Below are 20,481 nucleotides of genomic sequence, written 5' to 3' on the forward strand. Positions count from 1 at the left end.
GGAGTTGGGGGTTCTCAGCACCTCTGACAATCATAACTTTTATGTAGGTTTGAACATACAACACTATCTCATTTTCTTTTTTAATTTTCAAGTGAGTTTCCACATTTGTCAAAATGTTGGCTTAACAGCTCTGAGAATGTCAGCCCTGCATTATTCAAAGACCAGAGACAGCATGAGCAGTGTCAGAGCAAGAATCCCAACACGCTTCACTGACGTGTGTCCACCTGGACATGGAGGACCCACTTCTAGGGTGAACTGGTTTTTCACTCTCAATGCCAACTCAGTCTGTCATTTCTGCACAACCTGCCATCAACAATGCCAACAGAGATGGTGCTTTTTGTAACATGGTCTCTGGCCAAGGCAGAAAAGCCAAAGCAGGGACAGCTGGACTTTCAGAGAAGTCTCTGCAGTTTTGGGTGGACTCTCTCTGGCATGTGCCGATTTGCTGTTTGCTCCCTCCCTCACAGTCTCACTGCCTCAGCAGCGCTCCTCTTACCCTCTTCTCCCCTTTCTAGCCCTCTCACCTCCTTCCCTTCAGCTGATCATCTCTGAATTAACACCCCACACATTCCAAAAAAATCATGGAACGAACATGACATTTGCTGCCATCACATTATTCACGCCACTTGTGCGTTATCTAGGGTGACCAGATGTCCTGATTTTATAGGGACGGTCCCAATTTTTGGGTCTTTTTCTTATATAGGCTCCTATTACCCTCCACCCCCATCCCAATTTTTCACACTTACTGTCTGGTCACCCTAGGTCAGGGGTCAGCAACCTGTGACAGGCGTGCCAAACTTGGTACGCACGCCGATTCTGAGCGGCACGCAGCTGCCTGCCGTGGTCCCAGCCCCCAGCCCACTCAGACCCCCACCCACCACTCTCTGCGGGGGCAGGAGGCAGAAGCTTGGTTCTGCTGCAGCCAAGCGTCTCCGCTCCCCTGCTTCTTCCTCCAGCATGGTGCTTTCCTGCCCCGCCCCGTCTCCAGCCCTGAGCCAATCAGCTGACGGCCCTTGCGATGGGGGAGGGAAGAACGGCAGCGTTCAGGCAGCTCTGTGCAGGATGCAGAGAGAGGTGGGGACGGGGCGTGGAATAGGGCACCTCCTTTCCAGCCCCCTGCCATGAGCCGCTCAGGGCAGGGGGCTGGGAGCACCGCCACGAGCCGAGCACCCCAGCCCTCTGTCCTGATCCTCCACACACACACTCAGCCTTCTGCCCTGCACCCCCCCATACCTCTGCCCTGACCCCCCACACACACTCAGCATTCTGCCCTGCAGCCCCATACCCCCAGTCCTCTGCCCTGAACCCCCCACCCCAACACCCCCCAGCCCTCTGCCCTGCACCCCCCCCAGCCTTCTGTCCTGCACCCCCCACCCCACCCCAGCCCTCTGCCCTGACCCCTGAACCCCCCCCCCAGGTCTGGGGTCCCGGCTGCAGGCTCTGCCCAGCCCGCTGCTGGCCTAGGTGAACAGAACCCCAGGCTGGCAGCGAGCTGAGCAGGCTGGCGGTGTAAGATCAGCATTTTAATTTAAATTTTAGAAGACGCTTCTTAAACATTTTGAAAACCTTGTTTACTTTACATATAATAGTTTAGTTATACAATACAGACTTATAGAAAGAGACCTTCTAAAAACGTTAAAATGTATTACTGGCACGCGAAACCTTAAATTAGAGTGAATAAATGAAGACTCGGCACCCCACTTCTGAAAGGTTGCCGACCCCTGCCCTAGGGTTATCCCCTTCCCCCTACCCTGCGTCTGTCTTGTCTATTTAAATGTAAGCTCCTGGGGGCAGGGTCTGTTTTTGTGTCTTAGGTTTGTATAGCACCTATCAAAATACGGTCTTGACTCATGACTAGGCCTCCTATATAGTTCAGAAATACATATAATAAATTATCATAATAAAATGATGAACCAGCACCCAGCATGACATGATAGGTCATGATGTGGATGACACTTTTTCAAAGAGTGATGGTATTAGCCTAGGTTTTCTGTGCATAGTCTGTTTTGGTTAAGAAGATCCTGCCTATCTGAAAATGGAAATACAATCTTCTTCTTCACTTCTTGTGATGAACTGGGAATGTTCTTGATGTTTCCTCTGAATACTGTGTTGGTGCCTCAGTGTCCCCTATGCAGTTCTTAAGTATCTAGGTGGTGGGATAAGGGCATGTGATTGCTGAAGAGCAAAGGGCCAGTGCACCTAAACGCCTGGCACTCTGTCTCCTAGCAACTGATGGCCTGGGCCCCTTCTCTGCAAAGGTGCCAGCTGAAGGTGTTGGAGACAAAGAGATCAGGTGACCTCCTGGCCCGGGAAAGGAGCTGAGCACAGAGGAGGGGCTAGGAGGGGTTGTTAGTCGGGAGCTGGCTGGGGACAAGGAGTGAAGTGCAGATGTGGGGGGGTCTGGCTCACTGCCCCAGAATGGACCTGGCCGAGGGGTCCGGTTCACTGTATCTACAAGCTCTGTTTTAGAGCCTGTTCCTGTCATTGAATAAACCTCTGTTTTACTGGCTGGCTGAGAGTCACGTCTGACTGCAAAGTGGGGGTGCAGGACCCTGTGCCTTCCCCAGGACCCCGCCTGGGTGGGCTCGCTGTGGGATGCACACGGAGGGGCAGAGGATGCTGAATGCTCTAAGGAGAGACCCAGGAGGTGAAGACGTGTGAGCTTCTTGCCCTGAACAAGTCTGCTCCAAGGGAGAGGAGGCTCCCCAAAGTCCTGACTGGCTTGGTGGGGAGCAGTTCCAGAGCATTGCCCGGTGACTCCGTGACACTTCTATTCCTAAACTATCATGTGAGAGTGCTGTGAGCTGTTGACATCTGCTGCCTTTCCACCCTAGAGGTAGGTGAATTGATCCCCATGCATAGTTATGCAAAGCATTTGAAGGGTGAAAGGGGCTAGATAAGAATGATCCTCTGTTATCAATATGGTTACCAGGTAATCTACAAAACTGCCAGGAACACAACTTTAATAATACCAGTTACCTCCGGCAAAGTTATTATTTGGAGGCAGAGATGATTACAGTCTGGGAAGAACAGAACAGAACTCTGGTCTCTTTTTTGTCAGCCTCAGTTTCACTTCATTGTAACTATCTGAATGATCCAACAAACTATTCCATTCTATGGCATTGTAAGTCCCACCGCTATCATGTCAGTACAAACTGTCCCACTTCTGGGTGTGCACGTACCAGGTATCCTTCACAGCAGTCTCATTTCCCCCAGCTCACTGTGATGGGTTGGTACTAGAGCAGTAGCCTATCTAACACAATAAAGAGGTAACGTCATAAAATTAAAATGTATTGGCTAGAAACGCTACTATGGGCACCACTATTTAAAGGGTCTCCAGGTACAAATCAACATTTCATTGGAGAAGCTTTCTGTTGCTTCATTATGTGCAGCACTATTCAGGTCCAATAAAAAGAGCATGTCAGCGATGACTGCCTTCCATCAAAACTCAGTGACACCTTTGCATTGTGTAAAAGCCCCATTTTTCTCTTCTCTAGGTAAACTGGTTATAAACAAAGATCAGAGGCTGCAGAAAGCAAAAATCCTGCAGCAATTTTCACACATGACCACTGAGCAGTTCTAATTCTAGACAACAAGCTCTCAACAAATTACCTGAAAGGGGAAGAAATCGAATAGTAACTCAGAGCAAGGGGGTCAGGAGAGCAAGGCCAATAATACTGAACTGAGCTAAGGTGATTAGTGCACAACTCTCTCACTTCCTGTGCCATGACTGTGTGGCGCCATCCCCAAGAAGAAAATTAACTTCAGCTGTTGCTGGGTTACTAGCTAACATAAAATCAACACCTACATGTCATATATGCATCTGCACCACTGCTGGCCCATCTGTTCTGTGTGCTATTTCCTTTGATTAGGGTGAGGTTGGAGGGGGATCTATTATGAAGAAAATCTAAAGCTGGAGTTTAGAAATAACTCTGATCTCACTGCTCAACTTTAATCTAAGGGGGATTAATGATGAGACAAATGATTTTATTTTTACACTTGTAAAGATGTACTGTTACAAGTCACAACATACTGACTAAACCAACATAAAAAGCCTCTCTTCAATACAGTCTAAGTACATATCCTAACAATCCTAAATACATACTCTAAAAATACATTTCGATATATATCCTAATATAACCAACCTGAAACCTGGATAAAGAGACACACGTCTTCATTGTGTGCTAAAAGGACATTGCACGTGAGCTCTCACAGAAGAGAGGGAGAAACCAAATCTCAAAATCAGTGGCACTCCACTGAGAATGCCCTGTGCACAACTCCCAATGGTCAGAATGTATGGAATATTAGCCACAGAATCCTAGGTAGGCTTAAATGCAACAAGAGCACACTGGAAGAAGAGCATCCCTCAGGTAACCAGGACCAAAAATTATCCAAGTTTGTAGCTCACAGTCACCCAGAAGTAACCCAACACCACACTTTCTCCTCATCGTGGTCTTCCAACCTCTACCTATTGCCTGAGTCTTTTCCTCCCCATCAGGCATACCATCCATGCCTTTGCACAGGAGCATTTCCCTACAGATGTTAGTAGCCATCAACAGCCAGTGCAGTATATTCCCTTCACTACATATCTTCTGGTGCTTTATCCAGTCTATTCTTAATTGACTCTGTGATGGGGTTTTCTATCTCTGTCTTGGAAAACCTTTTAAAATGTGTCATCTTGCACTTGGATGGTCACATGAGATGGGCAAAAGAGACCTCAATTTAACATCTTGTCCAAAGGACAGGGCCACTTTGCAGCAACTCTAATACTGCACTGCAGTTTCAGCATTGACTAGGAGCTGAAATCCTTTTGTGGGACTTGAACTCAGGATCTTGCAGGCCTGCAGCAAAGACAGGTAACAAATGACATGCTTGCCAATTGCATTGCTTTCTGTTTATCACAGAAGAGATCTTTTTAACCAGAATTTGCTCTAGCTCTCAAATTCCTAATATTTATCTTGTATTGTAGCTAAAAGCATTTTATTTGCACAGACAATGACCTCTACCCTCCACTTTTTTTCAGTGAATTTAGCATTTATAAAAGGTGCTGGACTGACTGTTTTCAAGAGAAGTCTTCCTTTACCACATATAGCATATACATATAGCATTGGCAGCAGTACTGCAAGCTTCCCTATCAACATGCCACAAAGCTGTTCTACAAGAAAAGGGACAAATTAAATCCTGGAGTAAGCAGGCATATTGACTTCAATGGGAGCTGTATTCGGTCCCCGATCTCTAGGGGTGAGAGAGCATTTGTCTACACTCAAGGGTCCTCGCACTTATATTTTAGGGCTACACACTGCCCACAGATAAAAATGTGGAACTCTCATTGATTTTAGTTGTAGTGGCATACATGTATCTGAAGGCAGAAGTTGGTCCTTACTTTACAAAACCTTAAAGTCTATCTGAGAGACCATTTGTTGTCCCTAGGCACAGCTTTGAGAAGATGGGCGAAGAACTGTCTAGCTGGAGGCTCACAAGTTTAGAATGCTGAGTCAAAACACGTTTGTGCCTTTCTCCTTGATACGGAGCAAAGCTTTCTTTCGTGTCTAGCTTGTTTAATGGTTTGTGAGAAATATTGTTCTTGAGGAGGTGGACAACTGGGGCCCCATTTTTGTATGCAGAGGCCTTTGGGTTCCGAGCACTCTAGACATTAAAATGTAATATTAGCACTATCTGCTTTAGCATTAACTGGCAGTTCCAGCAGAACCCATTTGTGATAGTATTTTTGTAAGGTGAACCAGTGTTCACTAGTAACTAACCTGAGATCCCTCAATTCATTTTCAGAGGCCACCAGATATCTAATAGAAGGTACCCGTTTTGGTCACTATCCTTCTGGAATGAATCTGAACCAGAAACCAAGATGATGAAAGGCTTTCTACCTTGTTACAACTTCCATCTAATACGTCACTCCTTCTGAGTCATTTTTGTATTCCTTGTTACCTGCCTATGTTTATCCTAACAGCTCAGAATATCTCTAATTAAATTATTTGTGAAAAGTACTTAAGTGGGTAGACAATGCAGGACTATTGTCACAAATCACCAAAGGAAATGAAACCCTGCACTGAAAAAAACCACTCATGAGTTCTAAATGAATTAACTTTCTTAGACTAAAACAGTTTGATCTACCTATTATCATAATGTATTCTCTACCTCAGTTTTCCATGGTCACAAACAGAATTAAAATGTGATTTATAACAAATTATATTTTTTTCTTAATCTAGAAACATTATTATATGATCCATCTGAACACTCTTGCGCTACAAATCATTTTATTACTGCAATGTCTGATATCCCAAAGAACATGGCATCAAACTGAGATAAGATGAGGGAACAATTATCTCCTCCCCAGTTTTCACAAGCAGAAGATTATTCAATCTTTAGGCAACACTTTTCCTATAATGCCTTAACATTTAAATGAGGTCTTATTTAGTTTAATTTACATAGCATGTTTGCATACAGTAATATGCACTGATTTACAAGATGAATCCAGTTTATGTTCTTTAAAAAGATCAGGTTTCTATAAATAGATTGGTTTAGTCATTTTAATGTCAGCCAGCAATTCATTTATTATCGTTACAAACTTTCAAAATTATACAGTGTGACGATAACAATATTTTAGACCCTCTTCAATGCTTCACTACTTCAAATTACAAGATGCTCAGTCAGTAACTGCCAGTCTAGGCCCTTTACAAGTGTACAGAAAACAAAAGCATCTTCGTATCTGGATGCCCCCCAGAATCTAGAAAAGTTGTTTCCTTTACAACCAAGATCCCTATATATTAAGGCACACAGGGAGAGATTACATGCAATTTGGCCAAGGTTATGGCTGTGACTTTATTTAAATAAATAATCACACACAAAATGCAGATATGTTTAAATTTTCTTGTATCTCTGCATGCACGTAAAATCATGCACGTAAATTACCAGGCAGAGAGGTCTAATGAACTAAAAGAACAGTGCTGGGTGCAACCAGCTACCAAGCTCCAATTGCGCCTCTGTCAATGACATGTTATGTGGCATTCAACAAATTGGTTAGCCTCTAAAAGTCCCGGTTTCCTTATCTGGTGAGGGGAAAAAAAAAGGTAGGTTGGGGTGACAATATTTAATTATTTCCCTCAACTGAGTGTTTGTGAGGATTGATTAATTAATGTTTGAATGCTTTGAAAACGTAAAGCTCTGCATAAATGCTAAGTGCTAGCTAGCTACTCATACCACAGCCAGCACAGTGAGAGCAGAGAGCTCCCACATGCACAATATGCTTTTTCCCTACTTGCTTATATTTAATTTCTCACCCATTTGTCCTAACGTAGGAAAGAACAATTCCTCCTTGGCTGCATGTCCGATGAATATCTCAGGGAATTCCTTCACCCCCAATCTAGCACTGGCGCAGTACTTTTACCACCTTGCTGAAAGCAGAACAAGATGGTACTAATAATGCTGGTGATCAGTCTATAGAAGCACTCGCTAGACCAATGCAGGAAGAACTCTTTAAAATTCTCAGTGTAGACAAGACTCTTGCAGACAACCTACAACCTCAGGTTCCAGTTCCAAGAGAAAAATGTTTGTAATCAGAGGGCAAATTAAGGTGTTAAAAAGGTTTTTTAAAAGCAACACTTTCTCACTCATTTAAGTCAAACAAAAGAGGTATTTTATCATTAAAAAAACCCCTCACCTCTGTGCAAAGAAAACACATGAGAAATTCCTGTCCATCAAATACTTTCAGGCACTTAAATGAAAACCTCATCTCAGCCCTAACTATGGGTATACCGTCAGCACTGCTGAATTACATAAATGTTCCTCTCCACGGAAATCTTTAGTAAAAGGCGAAAGATTTACACGAACTGAATACTATATTGTACATCTTAGCCTCCTCATGGCCAGCCTAACCATGGCATGTTTGGCAAATGCAGCCAATCAAGACCATACATGTTTGCATTAGGGGCATGCAATTCACCCAGCTTCTGCCCTAGATTTAAAGCAGCAGGAAAAAAGCAGATGAGTAAACCTATGAGCATAAGCAACAGAAGCCTCATCATTTGTATGAGCAGAAGAAAACTCTGAAGAAAACTCTGCATCTCCAGGTGTCAAATCCTCCCCCACAAATGTACTACACAGATTACTATTCTGTCTGAAGTCTGCCACAGCTCAGTCTCAGGCCTCAGTCTGTTTTTGCACAGGGTCTGGGCTCATTTTACATACAGAGTCAGAAATAAAGGCAAACTAGCAAAGAAATCCTCATTATATTTATATAAGAGTTATAATCTCATTATTACTCCTCAGTATAGCTACAGGTATATAGGAGCTAGGTATCATCATTATAGCATGCCCATGATGTGTTTCAAGCTTCAGCTGCTTTTTGTTTAAGTCCTCCTTAAACAAAACTTTTCTTCTTGAAAGGGGCAAATGTATCTAAATCTTCCCTTAAAACACCTTGTGTTTTCATTGATAATTCACCAAAAACAAAGAAAAATTTCCAAAGGTCAAAATTTGCATCACCTTCAAACCTGGGCCTCCCCCTAGTCAACCAGTGAATTGCGCATGGGCTAAATTATCACCGGTGTAATCCAAATGACATCATTGTGAAAACAAGAGTCATACTAGGAAAAGTGTAGGAAGTTTAACTATAGGATTGCTATTAGACTCTTACGAAATATTTGTATGATAATGCTCAGAAGCTTCAGTCAGGTCATGTGCTAAGTGATACATCAATACATACGAATATATGGTCCCTCTTCCAAAGAGCATACCATCTAAATATTCACATACAGTACAGTACATGTATAAGCTTCAACACTATATTAAAAAAGACAGTGTGTGGGCACTGCTGTTATTTTTCACTCAATCTCTTGCATACAGTGTTACAATACATTATTTTATCTTTCTTGTTATTGCTCAATTCTCTAAACAAAAGCTGAGATAGATAATGATGTTCTCATATAAATGCTACATGTTTATTCATCATGACACATTTTTACATTTTTTCCTCTTTTTGGCATTTTTGGATATAACTGAGGGTTGCTATCATTATAAAGTATCATTATCAGAAAATCTAAAAACTGATGGTAATTACTTGGCACCTACTAAGTATATTCAAGTTTTCATCTTCTTTCCAACAGTTTTTTTAAGTGCCCATCATCAAGAATAAATTAAATTCACACTAGAGTACTAAGAAATTACTGCTTTCATTACACTGATCTTTTGTGTTCTTGACTAGTTTTAGTGCACCTCATAAAGTTCAGTTCAAGTACCAAGTAACAACCAACACAGCCATTACCCACCTATAGCACCATAAAAATTATCAAGTCAGACATACAGTAAATCTGTATTTCTTGACATATTCATATGGTTTCAGAAATGGAGCTGTCATGGTATAAGCCCTCACTCTGAACCTTAGCGTCCAAAAGATGGGGTACCAGCATGAATTCCTCTAAGCTCAATTACCAGCTTAGTACCCGTAGCGCTGCCACCAACCAGGAATTCCAGTGCCTGGTACACTCTGGTCCCCATCAAAACCTTGCCCGGGGACCCCCAAGACCCAGTCCCTCTGGATCTTAACACAAGGGAAGTAAACCTTTTCCCTTACCGTTGCCTCTCCCAGGCTTCCCCTCCCTGGGTTACCCTGGAAGATCACTGTGATTCAAACTCTTTGAATCTTAAAACAGAGAGGAAAATCCACCTTCCCCCCTCCTCCTCTCTCCCCCTCCCAGACTCTCCCTGAGAGAGAAAGTAATCCTAACACAGAGAGAAAATAACCTCTCTCTCCCCCTTCCCTCCTTTCTCCCCACCAATTCCCTGGTGGATCCAGATCCAGTCCCCTGGGGTCTCACCAGAAAAAAAAACCAATCAGGTTCTTAAACAAGAAAAGCTTTTAATTAAAGAAGGAAAAACAGTAAAAATTATCTTTGTAAATTTAAGATGGAATATGTTACAGGGTCTTTCAGCTATACATACTGGGAATACCCTCCCAGCCTAAGTATACAAGTACAAATTAAAATCCTTTCAGCAAAATACAAATTTGAACTCCTTCCAGCCAAATACACATTTGAACTCCTCCCAGCCAAATACACACTTGCAAATAAAGAAAACAAACATAAGCCTAATTCGCTTTATCTACCTAGTACTCACTATTCTGGACATATAAAGAGACTGTATCACAGAGATTGGAGAGAAACCTGGTTGCACGTCTGGTCACTCTCAGAACCCCAAGAGAACCACCACCAAAAACTAACAGCACACACAAAGCCTTCCCTCCATCAAGATTTGAAAGTATCCTGTCCCCTGATTGGTCCTCTGGTCAGGTGACAGCCAGGCTCACTGATCTTGTTAACCCTTTACAGTTAAAAGAGATATAAAGTACTTCTGTTCTATTAACTCCTACTATCTGTTTATGACAGGAGCAGATTTCCTTAGCCCTGTTGCAGCCATTCTGTGCCCATAGTCAACCTTAACACACCTGTCCCTATGATCATTATTTTCTTTCCTGCTAAACTTTCCTTGAAAGATGTGAATCAACTGGCCAACCACATTTTGCCCTCTTTCATTGAACTCCTTTCTGTTCCAGGGCTTATTAAAGGTCCCTAGTAAAGTCTCAGTGGCTTCTGTGTCATACAAACTGCATTATGAGAAGTCATGCTCAAAGTGGAAAATGGCTGCAGCTCTTTCCAAAGTAAGAGCATAAACCAAAACCACCACCACTCACTTAATGTATTCAAACTGCTGTAAAAAAAATACTGGGTGAAATCTTCAAGAGTGCCTATATGACTCAGGAGCCTACATTCCATTTACCTTCCCTTTGAAAATAGGACTTAGGCTCCTAAGTCATCATGGCTTTTTTGAAAATTTTGCCAATTATCTAATTAATCCTCACACCACCACAGTGAATTATGTAATCCCAATTTTACTAATGGGGACTGAGACACAGAGGTTAAGGGTGAAATTTTCAAAGATGCTCAGTGTTGGCCTAACTCTCCTCCCACTAAAGTCCATAGTAAAACTTGCGGAGATTTCAATGGAAGCAAAGTTAGGCCAACACTGAGCATTTTGGAAAAGCCCTCCTTAAGTGCCTTAACCAAGTCAACAAGGTGAGGCAGTAGCAGAGATGCAGATTAAAACTAGGGAGTTTCCAGCTTCCAGACTCCTCCTTAGTCCATTAGACAATGCTACTCTCTAACCTGCTCAACCGGGCATACTAAATAAGATTTCAATGCACCTGTCTGCATATTCTCTCTCTAAGGATCACACTAATGTCACATGACAGGATGAGATGCTATTGTATTTATATAGTATATGCATTTTAAATCTGTGGTAAAAAATGAGGCAACTCCCAGTATATTATACATGAATGAAGATGAGCTACCGTCATCAAAACAGAGCCCGTCTGTGTGTGTTACTGAATGACATGATCAGGTCCCCTAAAGCAGTGGTCTCCAAAACTTTTTTGATCGTGCACACCTATCAGTACAAAAATTTTTTAGCATGCACCCTTGTGTCACACCAGCTCTACCATTTTTTGCCGCCCCAAGCAAAATTTAAAAAAAAGCCACTCGGACTCCTGCCCCGAACTGCTGAAGACCGTTGTTCTGGCAGTGCTCCTCCTGCCGTGCCCCCTGAAGGATCCTCTTGCGCATCCCATTTTGGAAACCTTTGCCCTACGGTATAATACATATCTAGAGAAAAGGTAAGTAATTTTAGCTCTCATCCCCATTATAGTGCATGTGGCACATACAGAACAACAAATATAAAGATGGGGAAAAGATAACCAGTGTTAGATGTAACAATGGGCCCAAAAGTGCTACCAGAACTAAAACTGTGCAACTAACTAGTAGTACAGTATAACCCTTTCTGCTCCTAGTGATGTATGTCCAAATTTATGGCAATTTTCCCTGCAGGAAAACCAGCTGCACTAAGTCTACCTTATATATAACCAAAAATGAAAAAAATATAATTACTAAGATCATGTCTATTTTCTAAACAAACATTTTTAAGGACAAATTTTCAGACCAGCTTCAAGTTGTCCTCTGAGTTTATGCACACATTTTACACATGCTACTGTCTGAGCTGTGAGAGACAGCATGCAACTGCAAAAGTTAAATGGCTGAGCATCCACATTAGACAGTGCAGTCAGCTGCAATCACAAAGTGACTACTTAATACTGGGCACTGGGGCTGAAAATTTGACCCTAGTGGTCTCCAGAAACATCACTTAGTTGCCAATCACTGGCTCGTGGTACTTTTCTTTCACTTTGTAAGTGTAAACATCTTGTAAGAAGAAACCAGAGAGTATACTTTGTACTTTCGATGAGTTCACAGTAGTTCTTCATATCAAACATTTGTGTCTAGCCTCTGCAAGTGCCTAGTAATTGTAAATGCCAGGCCATTGCCTGCCCTGATGAGACTGTCATGCTAGGTTACACAAAGCATCTGTTTTTGGAACAAGAACGTTTCATGCAAACTCTAGAGATAATGGTCTGTTTTTTGTATATATGCAACCACATGTTCACTGAAGCTGAATATTTCTATATGTGACCAATTTCTTAAGAGACATAGGACTCAAAAATTCTAACAAAATACACTATAATGAGGTACTCCTATATGTCCCATATTCTCTCTAATACCAGAAGCTAGAGCAGTTAAATTGTTCCCTGAAACTAGTGCCTGTAGAGATTGCTTAATCCTGCAAGGGAGTTCTTTTCAAAATTTCATACATATGGATCTTCCCATCTGCTAGATGGTAACCTGCAATTTCTCATCAGCAAGTTATTCATCTCCTGTTGGCTACTGTAAATTTGAGTAGGATAGGTGTGCCGGTACACATACCAACAATCCTCCTTCCTATGTAGCACAGATGCTGCGGATTCTATTAAATCTGAGAGAAGCTGTGATATAAAAGACAAGGATAAGATTCCCATCATCAAAATAGGGACAACGTACCAATACGGTTAACAAACAGGCTTTGCACATAATCTTGTGAATATCAGTAAGCAGATATAATGAAGTAAGAATAGTGAGCTCCATCAAATAAGAATTCCAAAGATGTAAGCTTGTTAACTAGGTGATCCCACTGACAGTCCCCAATATAACTAGAAATGTTATAGCAATCTCTGGTGTACTCATTGCAGACAAAGGACCAAGCAAGCACACTCAGATCCTCTGCATGAGCCAGAAGATTTCCATCACAAAAGAAAAGCTACAGATCTTTTCAGAACTCCCGCCACATTGGGGTTCTAATTGCTGGCACAACTTAGAAGAGTTGTTCTCCACAGCAATATCCAAAACTGTAAAATTAAATGAATAAAATTTAAATAATAATAAAAAATAGTGAAAACAAAGCTTTGTTTTCCGGCTGGTGCTGGAGGAAAGGCTGGCAGGAGGTTGCTATGGTCTCTGTCCAGCAAGCAGCACAGCAGATAAGCATAATGTTATATTTATTTTCAATTAAGTAAAGCAAAAATGAATAAATTAGCATTAGTTTTCTTCTTTTACATGAAAGATCTGGTGGTAGTTGCATAGAACACAGGGTACTCTGCAGTTGCCAAAGAGCATACACAAATGTACGCAAGAAACAGATGAGATATACTATATACAGCTTTATTTTTTCCTGTTAAAAGATTTTGTCAGGAATTTAATAATCCCAAATTTTGATTTTATTGCAACTGGGCCTCAACTAAACTTTTGCTATTCCAAAACCAAACCAAAACAAACACGCCAAACACATGGCTGTAATTGGCTTACAACAGTCATAATTTTGCTTTCATTTTAACTCAGTCTTTATGGCTTCCAGTGAACTTTTGCTGTTCTGAAAACACTGCATACTTTTTAACTGCAAATTCAAGATTATCTTGTACTGTACATTAATTGGTTAGTGTAACCAATTATAGTTTCAGTTTAGCAGTATTAAAGCTTTGTTTTTGTTGCAATTTCAGTGGCTGTGCTAGCTGCTAGCTCTTTACATTTAATTTTCAGAGGGAGTCCTCAGGAGCCAGTTGTAGACTGATTAACTGTGGGAGAAATCAACCATGCCAGTGCTTACTGGTTTATATGGGTGGTTGACTTTGTACCTGGCATAGCTGATGCATTGCTCATCACATCTCCATTGTTAAGAAAAAGAAGTGTGGCCTGCTGAGACTGCTCCCATCATATACTCTTGAGCTGAAAGCCCAGACCTCCTTATTACAAATAATGACTACCATATGGTCCATTTTATAGAAATTTAGGTGTAGCTCTCGGTTTTAAAATCAAAGGCCTGATCCTGTCAGGTGCAAAGTCCATCCTGAGAATTACTTGGCAGTTTCTGACTAAGCTTTCAATTTCAATTTCTTTTCTTTTACAAAACAATAAATCTGGAATATCAGATGGCTTCAAATTTAACTTTTAAATTTTAACTAGTACTCTTGTGAATTAAAGGTGGCTAAAAGGGCCACAACTGCATTGAAATGGGAGTCCCTGGGAATTCCATGAGAAGGTGATAGTTTAAAACTGGTATTTTTCAGCCCTTCACTCTTCAACCCCATTTCCAAAGGTTATCTTAAATGTTAATGGGAGAGAACATGAAAAACATAACGAGCACAGGCCCAGAATATTGTGTGCTTTTCAACATAGCCAATTGGGGCATGATGATGACATCACAAAAAAACAATTAGCCAATCAGAATGTGGTTTTGGGAAAGCTGTGTCCCCAGCTGAACTCTAACAACACTTAAATTACTATTGTAATAACATCTTGCTGAGTTTATCACTCACATACATAACCTTCTCTCTCTCTCTCTCTCTAGGTTAAAAAAGATGTGTAGTTTAGCTAAAAAATTTACTGGATAGCCGAGAAGTCGACAACTACATAAAGTCACGTGCTATTTACTAACTGTTTATGAACACTGGTGGAGTATTTTCATTTTGTGCCATTACTAAGTTAAGGTATCTGTTATCAGGGAAATTTAATCACCAGAGTGCTTTCCTCTCTTCTGTATTAGCTGAAGACATCCATGCTGTACATGGCACTCTGGACACTTGAGGAGGGGAGAGTTACAAAGGCACAACTAGGAATAAGGCAATCAACTCCCAGTGGACACCTAGCTGTCCTTTGTGGGAGAGAATATTGAAAGAACAGTCTATTACTGCCTCTTACTGCTCACATTTGTTCCACCCGAGGGACTCAGTCAAGCCAGCTTATTGCTATTTCTGTTATAACCTATGATGGTCACATTATGGAACATCTCTGTCTTGTTTCCTCTAGCATAGGGACAGAAACACTAGATGCTTACTAACTAATTGTATCTATCGGTAAAAGAATAGAGTGGCAGGTTATCTCACATACTCTTATCCCTCTAAGTGTAACCACAGCTCCTCATCACCTGACTACTGCAAACTTTGAAAACTGAAGATTTGATCGTGGCAATCTGCTTGAGATTGGAGGAAATCTTTGCTTTGAGTCCATACAGCTATCTGGAATGCTGAAATTAAAAAGCATAAAGAGGCTATTAATGTATCAAATGTAAATAATCATTTTTCAGAGCTAATAAAGGCCAGGTATCCAACCTTTGCATACTGAGGGCCACATTGGCAGTTTTCCAGCAGCCTGAGGCTTGTGCCTAATATATATGAATATAGACAATTTTAAAATGAACAAATATTGCACACAACCACAGTACTTTGCTTATACTTTTATCTTCCTTAAGAAAATATTTGCCCCTATGTTGTTTGCATTCTTTACACCAAAAGTCTGCAGCTTTGACTTCAGCTTGTAGCTACCGGAGAGAATGAACAATTCATGTAATCTACTTTGGGGGTTTGTTTTTTCCTATATCAGAACTGTAATTTCTAAATTAACCTTTACAGTTCTCATTTTCCAGATTTTCATCCAGGACATTTGTCTAAGTTTTATGGAATCGCTAGTATGAAGCTAGAGCTAATCTTTATCCAGCTTAATCAGACTATCTGCATGCTCCTTAACCAGTTCCCAGTGCGATACTGAACATGAGTTTTCTTTCTGAGCACATGTGTAATGAACACACATCCGTGTGGTTCCAGAAGAATCCAAGATAGCTACAGGAACACCTATCTTCTAGCAAGCATGTACTGATCATTTCCACATTTGACAAGCAATTTAATATTCATATCAAAAGTGATTGAGTAGGTAGTGGTTCCTATTTGCCCCTAATTCAGAGGAAAAAACCAGTTACCTACCTTTCATAACTGTTATTTTTCGAGATGTGTTGATTTGCTTTACCAGCAAGTTTATTAAAATACATACTTGTTTGCTCCAGGTATTTGCTGCAGTGAATGTCAATGCACAAAAGCAAGCTGGGGTTTGCCTTGCATAGCTTCCTCTGAGGGTGCAGGGTGGGTTATGCACAGCTGGGTGCAAGGGCCAGTATACACCTGTCTGAACTCCAAAGCCAACTTGTGTCTGTTCAGTACTCGAATGGGAGACCTCACAGGAACACCTGCTTCAGTAGATGGCGCTCTCACCTCTCAGCTGGTCTTGAACTAACTGGGCACTAGTGGCTGCTGTGGAAGCACAGTATGGGTGAGATGTAGAACTGAGCCCCTGGCTGCTTGTGGTCATTACAAATACCCTTGTTCTTTCTGTAGGAGCTGGCGTGTTAATCCTGATGTTAGGAAAAACCTTTTCACTAGGAGGGTGGTGAAGCACTGGAATGGGTTACTTAGGGAGGTGGTGGAATCTCCTTCCTTAGAGGTTTTTAAGGTCAGTCTTGACAAAGCCCTGGCTGGGATGACTTAGTTGGGGATTAGTCCTGCTTTGAGCAGGGGGTTGGACTAGATGACCTCCTGAGGTCCCTTCCAACTCTGATATTCTATGATTCTACGTCCATTCCATTCTAGATGTGCACGCGCCCACGTGCAGAGTCATTGGAGATTTTTGATTTGCAGTATCTGGAGAACCAGCTGTGGCACCCCCTTGAGTGCCACATTCATTCGTTGGTATATGAGGCAATGGCCCTGTGCTCTCAAAGTTTCTTCTTACCAGCAACTCAGACAGAGGGGCAGGGGGGCGGGTAATGGAATGGACATGAGTAAAATATCTCGAAGAACAACAGTTACAAAAGACAGGTAACTGTTTTTTCCTTCTTCTAGTGATTGCTCATGTCAATTTCATTCTAGGTGACTCACAAGCAGCATCAGTGGAGGTGGACTGAGAGTTCACGGACTTGCAGCACTGCTCTGTCAAAGCCAGCGCCATCTTGAGCTTGCTGGGTCTGTGTATAATGGGACAGACTACCAGATAGCAGCCCTACCAATCGCTTGGATTGGTACCTGTGCCAGGAAGGCTGCTGATGACGCTTGTGCCTTAGCTGAGTGTGCTATCACGACGCCAGCAGAGGCACCTTTGCCAGCTCACAGCAGTAGCAGATGCAGACCATGATCCAGGATGAAATCCTCTGAGTAGCCACTTGGTGACCTTTCATTCTGTCTGCCACTACAACAAAGAACTGCATTTACTTACAGAATGGCTTTGTTTTATCTATGTAGAAGGCCAGCGCCCTCCTGACATCCAGCGTGTGTAACCTGCACTCCTCATCTGATGCATGAGGCTTTGGAAAGAAGATCAGTAAGTATGTGTCCTGGCCAGCATGAAATTGGGAAACAACCGTGGGCAGAAACGATGGGTGAGGTCACAGCTGGACCTTATCCTTGTAGAAGACTGTTTAGGGTGACTCTGAAGTATGCACGCTGATCTCGGACACCCTACAGGCTGACATTATTATGACCAGGAACAAAACTTTCCAGGAGAGAAGTAGAAGAGAGCAGGAAGCCAGAGATTTAAAGAGACGCCCCATGAGCTTCAACAGCACAAGATTCAGGTCCAGATCCCGGGGGAGGAGGAGGAGGGGCAGGGACAGGATCCCAGATGCTACAGACCTTTCAAAAACTGTGCCATCATGTCATGAGCAAACATAGACCTGCCTTGAAATGGAGGATGGAAAGCCAAGATAGCGGCCAAGTGGACCTTGATCGATGACAGGGACAAAACTTGGAGTTTGAGATGCAGCAGATAATCCAGGATCTCCTGCAGCGGGACCTGCTCAGCCCGAATATGCCGTTCCGAGGCCTAACATGTGAACCTTTTCGATTTGGCCAGGTAAGTCACTCTGGTGGGGGGGTTCCTGCTACCCAGCAAGAGCTGCTGAACATGGGCAGAACATGCCCATTCATCCACGTTTAGCCAGCCAGTAGCCAAGCTGTCAAGTCAGCACTGACAAGTCTGGGTGCAAAGGGCTGCTGTCGTTCTGGAACAGCAGATCTGGCCATAGGGGCAGCTGCAGAGGAGCGGCTACCAAAAGGCTCAGCAACGGGCCAAACCAGTGCTGGCAAGGCCATGTGGGGTCTCTCAGGGTAATTCTCACCCTGTCTTGCTTGATCTTCACATGGACCCTATGAACCAATGGCACTGGCGAGAAGGCATACATCAGCGCCCTCAATCAAGAAATGAGAAAGGCATCTAACATGGAGCTCCTGTCCATCCCCTGGATTGAACAGAGCATGTGGCATTTTCTGGTCTGCCTACATGTGAACAGGTCCACCTGGGAAGTCTCCCACTTCTAAAAGATGATGCTGACCACCTCTGGATGATCACTCGTGGCGAGATGAAAAAGTCCTACCGAGATGATCCACCAAGACGTTCCTGATTCCAGGAAGGTGAATGGCTATCAGATGAATGGCATGCCACACACAAAAATCCCAAAGGCAGAAAGCTTCTTGACAAAGGGCCAAAGACCTGGCACCGCCCTGCCTGTTGATGTAATACATCGTGGTGGTATTGTCCGTCCACTCCCCACAGAGTGCCGACAGCGTGGGCAGAGGCTCAGTTCTCTCAGTGCCAGGGGAGCTTGGGAAGGCGTCAATGCTGTCAGAAGTTTGGGTTCCTTACTGCTTCTGGGAGTCGGTGGTGGATCCTTTAAGGGGCTATGGGCCCCAACCAGGGAGGCACATCCACGTGGCTCTGGAGTGTCCGGGCAGCCCAAACTGGGTCCTTTGCCCAATGCCCCATGGCCTTTCTTGCCACATGCCAGGGAACCATGCTTCGTTTTCTTTCTGGGCATGGATGACAGGGAACGGTGCTGGGTGGAGCCTGGTGCAGGGGGTGCGCTGTGCACCAAGGCCGAGGTACTAGGTGAGTCTTAGCAGGATGGCTTGGGTGCTGGATGAAGGGCAGCCTCTATGAGGAGATCCCGGAAATGAATATCCTGCTCTTTCCGAGTCCTGGATCAAAAATTTTTACAAATATAACACTTGTCCTTCACATGTGATTCCCCCAAGCATTTGAGGCAGCTGCTGTGGGGGTCACCTACAGGCAAAGGCCTGTTACAGTCCACACAGGGCTTAAACCCCAGAGACCGAGGCATGCTCCGCCTGGGGCTCTAACTTCTAACTACACTTAGCAACTACTTACCACTAACTACTATAAACAACTATTTACAAGGCCCCAAGTCAGAAGAGATGAAACCGCTAGCCCTTGCTATGCAAGGAAAGGCGCTCCGACTAACCACCATGGGCAGTAAGAAGGAACTGAGGGGGTGTTGGGCCGGCGTCTGATATACCAACGCATGAGCACGGCACTCTTGGGGGCGCCACAGCTGGCCCTACGGATAATACAAAAATCTCCAAGGACTGTGCACATGGGCGCGCACACCTAGAATGGAATAGACATGAGCAAGCACTTGAAGAAAAACAAAGGGCTGTTTGTTCTTACATGGGATTAAGGGATTAAAGATAGGAAAGACCTATTTAGATTGTAAGCATTTTGAGACAAGGACTGTCTAGTACCCCGTGTTTGTACAGTGCCTGACACAACAGGGGCCCATTGTTGGCTGGCTCTTAGGCACTGCCACAACAAACATGATTAGTACTAATAACAAAATCTCCCTGCAAGGGGAAGCTATTAGACTCCAGAAAGGGGACATTTCAGATAGTAAGCCGAAAAGACAACATTTGATCTTAGCCAAGAGACCAAATTATGGGCTACAGAAAATTATTATTATTGAATAATGACAAAATAGAGGCATTGCTGTCGGGTTCTTCAATACAGCTGTCACTTAGAATTTCCTTCCTTTCTTTCTCTAGTCACAATGGCTGTAAACCAACAACCTCCTCTGGGAACCTGGGTAAAATGTCTGAAAATCCATTTACTATTTGAAGCTTGTATTAGAATAGCTCTTAAACACAGAATTTACAAAGTTTATCAAAAACATGTTTCTTTTTTCAAGCACTATTAGATGTCTCATACACTTTAGAATGAAATATTTTAATTCTTAATAGATTTTCCTAATGCACTGATCAGAACAATTATACTTAATTCAAACCTCCATTGCTAGATCTTGAACTTGCATTAAGTAAAAAGACAATTTAGTTCTTTCAAAGATCTTTTGTTGTTTTTTTTAATGATACAATAAAATTTAGTTTTAATTTGTTTTGTATTAATATTTATTTTTTCTCTCAGATTTTGTTACAATATTTCTATTTTG

At 42.7% G+C, this 20,481-nt stretch overlaps 1 protein-coding gene and 1 pseudogene across 7 annotated transcripts in view; both read right to left on the reverse strand.

Annotated features, from left to right (window-relative positions):
• The window catches only part of TTLL11 (tubulin tyrosine ligase like 11), a 216,625-nt gene that overhangs the window by 24,936 nt on the left and 171,208 nt on the right, over positions 1-20,481 (reverse strand). The gene's annotated exons all lie outside the window — the stretch shown is intronic.
• LOC115636279 lies at positions 7,804-7,849 on the reverse strand (annotated as a pseudogene).

Source organism: Gopherus evgoodei, chromosome 16, assembly GCF_007399415.2.
Source record: "Gopherus evgoodei ecotype Sinaloan lineage chromosome 16, rGopEvg1_v1.p, whole genome shotgun sequence".
In the NCBI taxonomy this organism is placed as follows: Eukaryota; Metazoa; Chordata; order Testudines; family Testudinidae; genus Gopherus; species Gopherus evgoodei.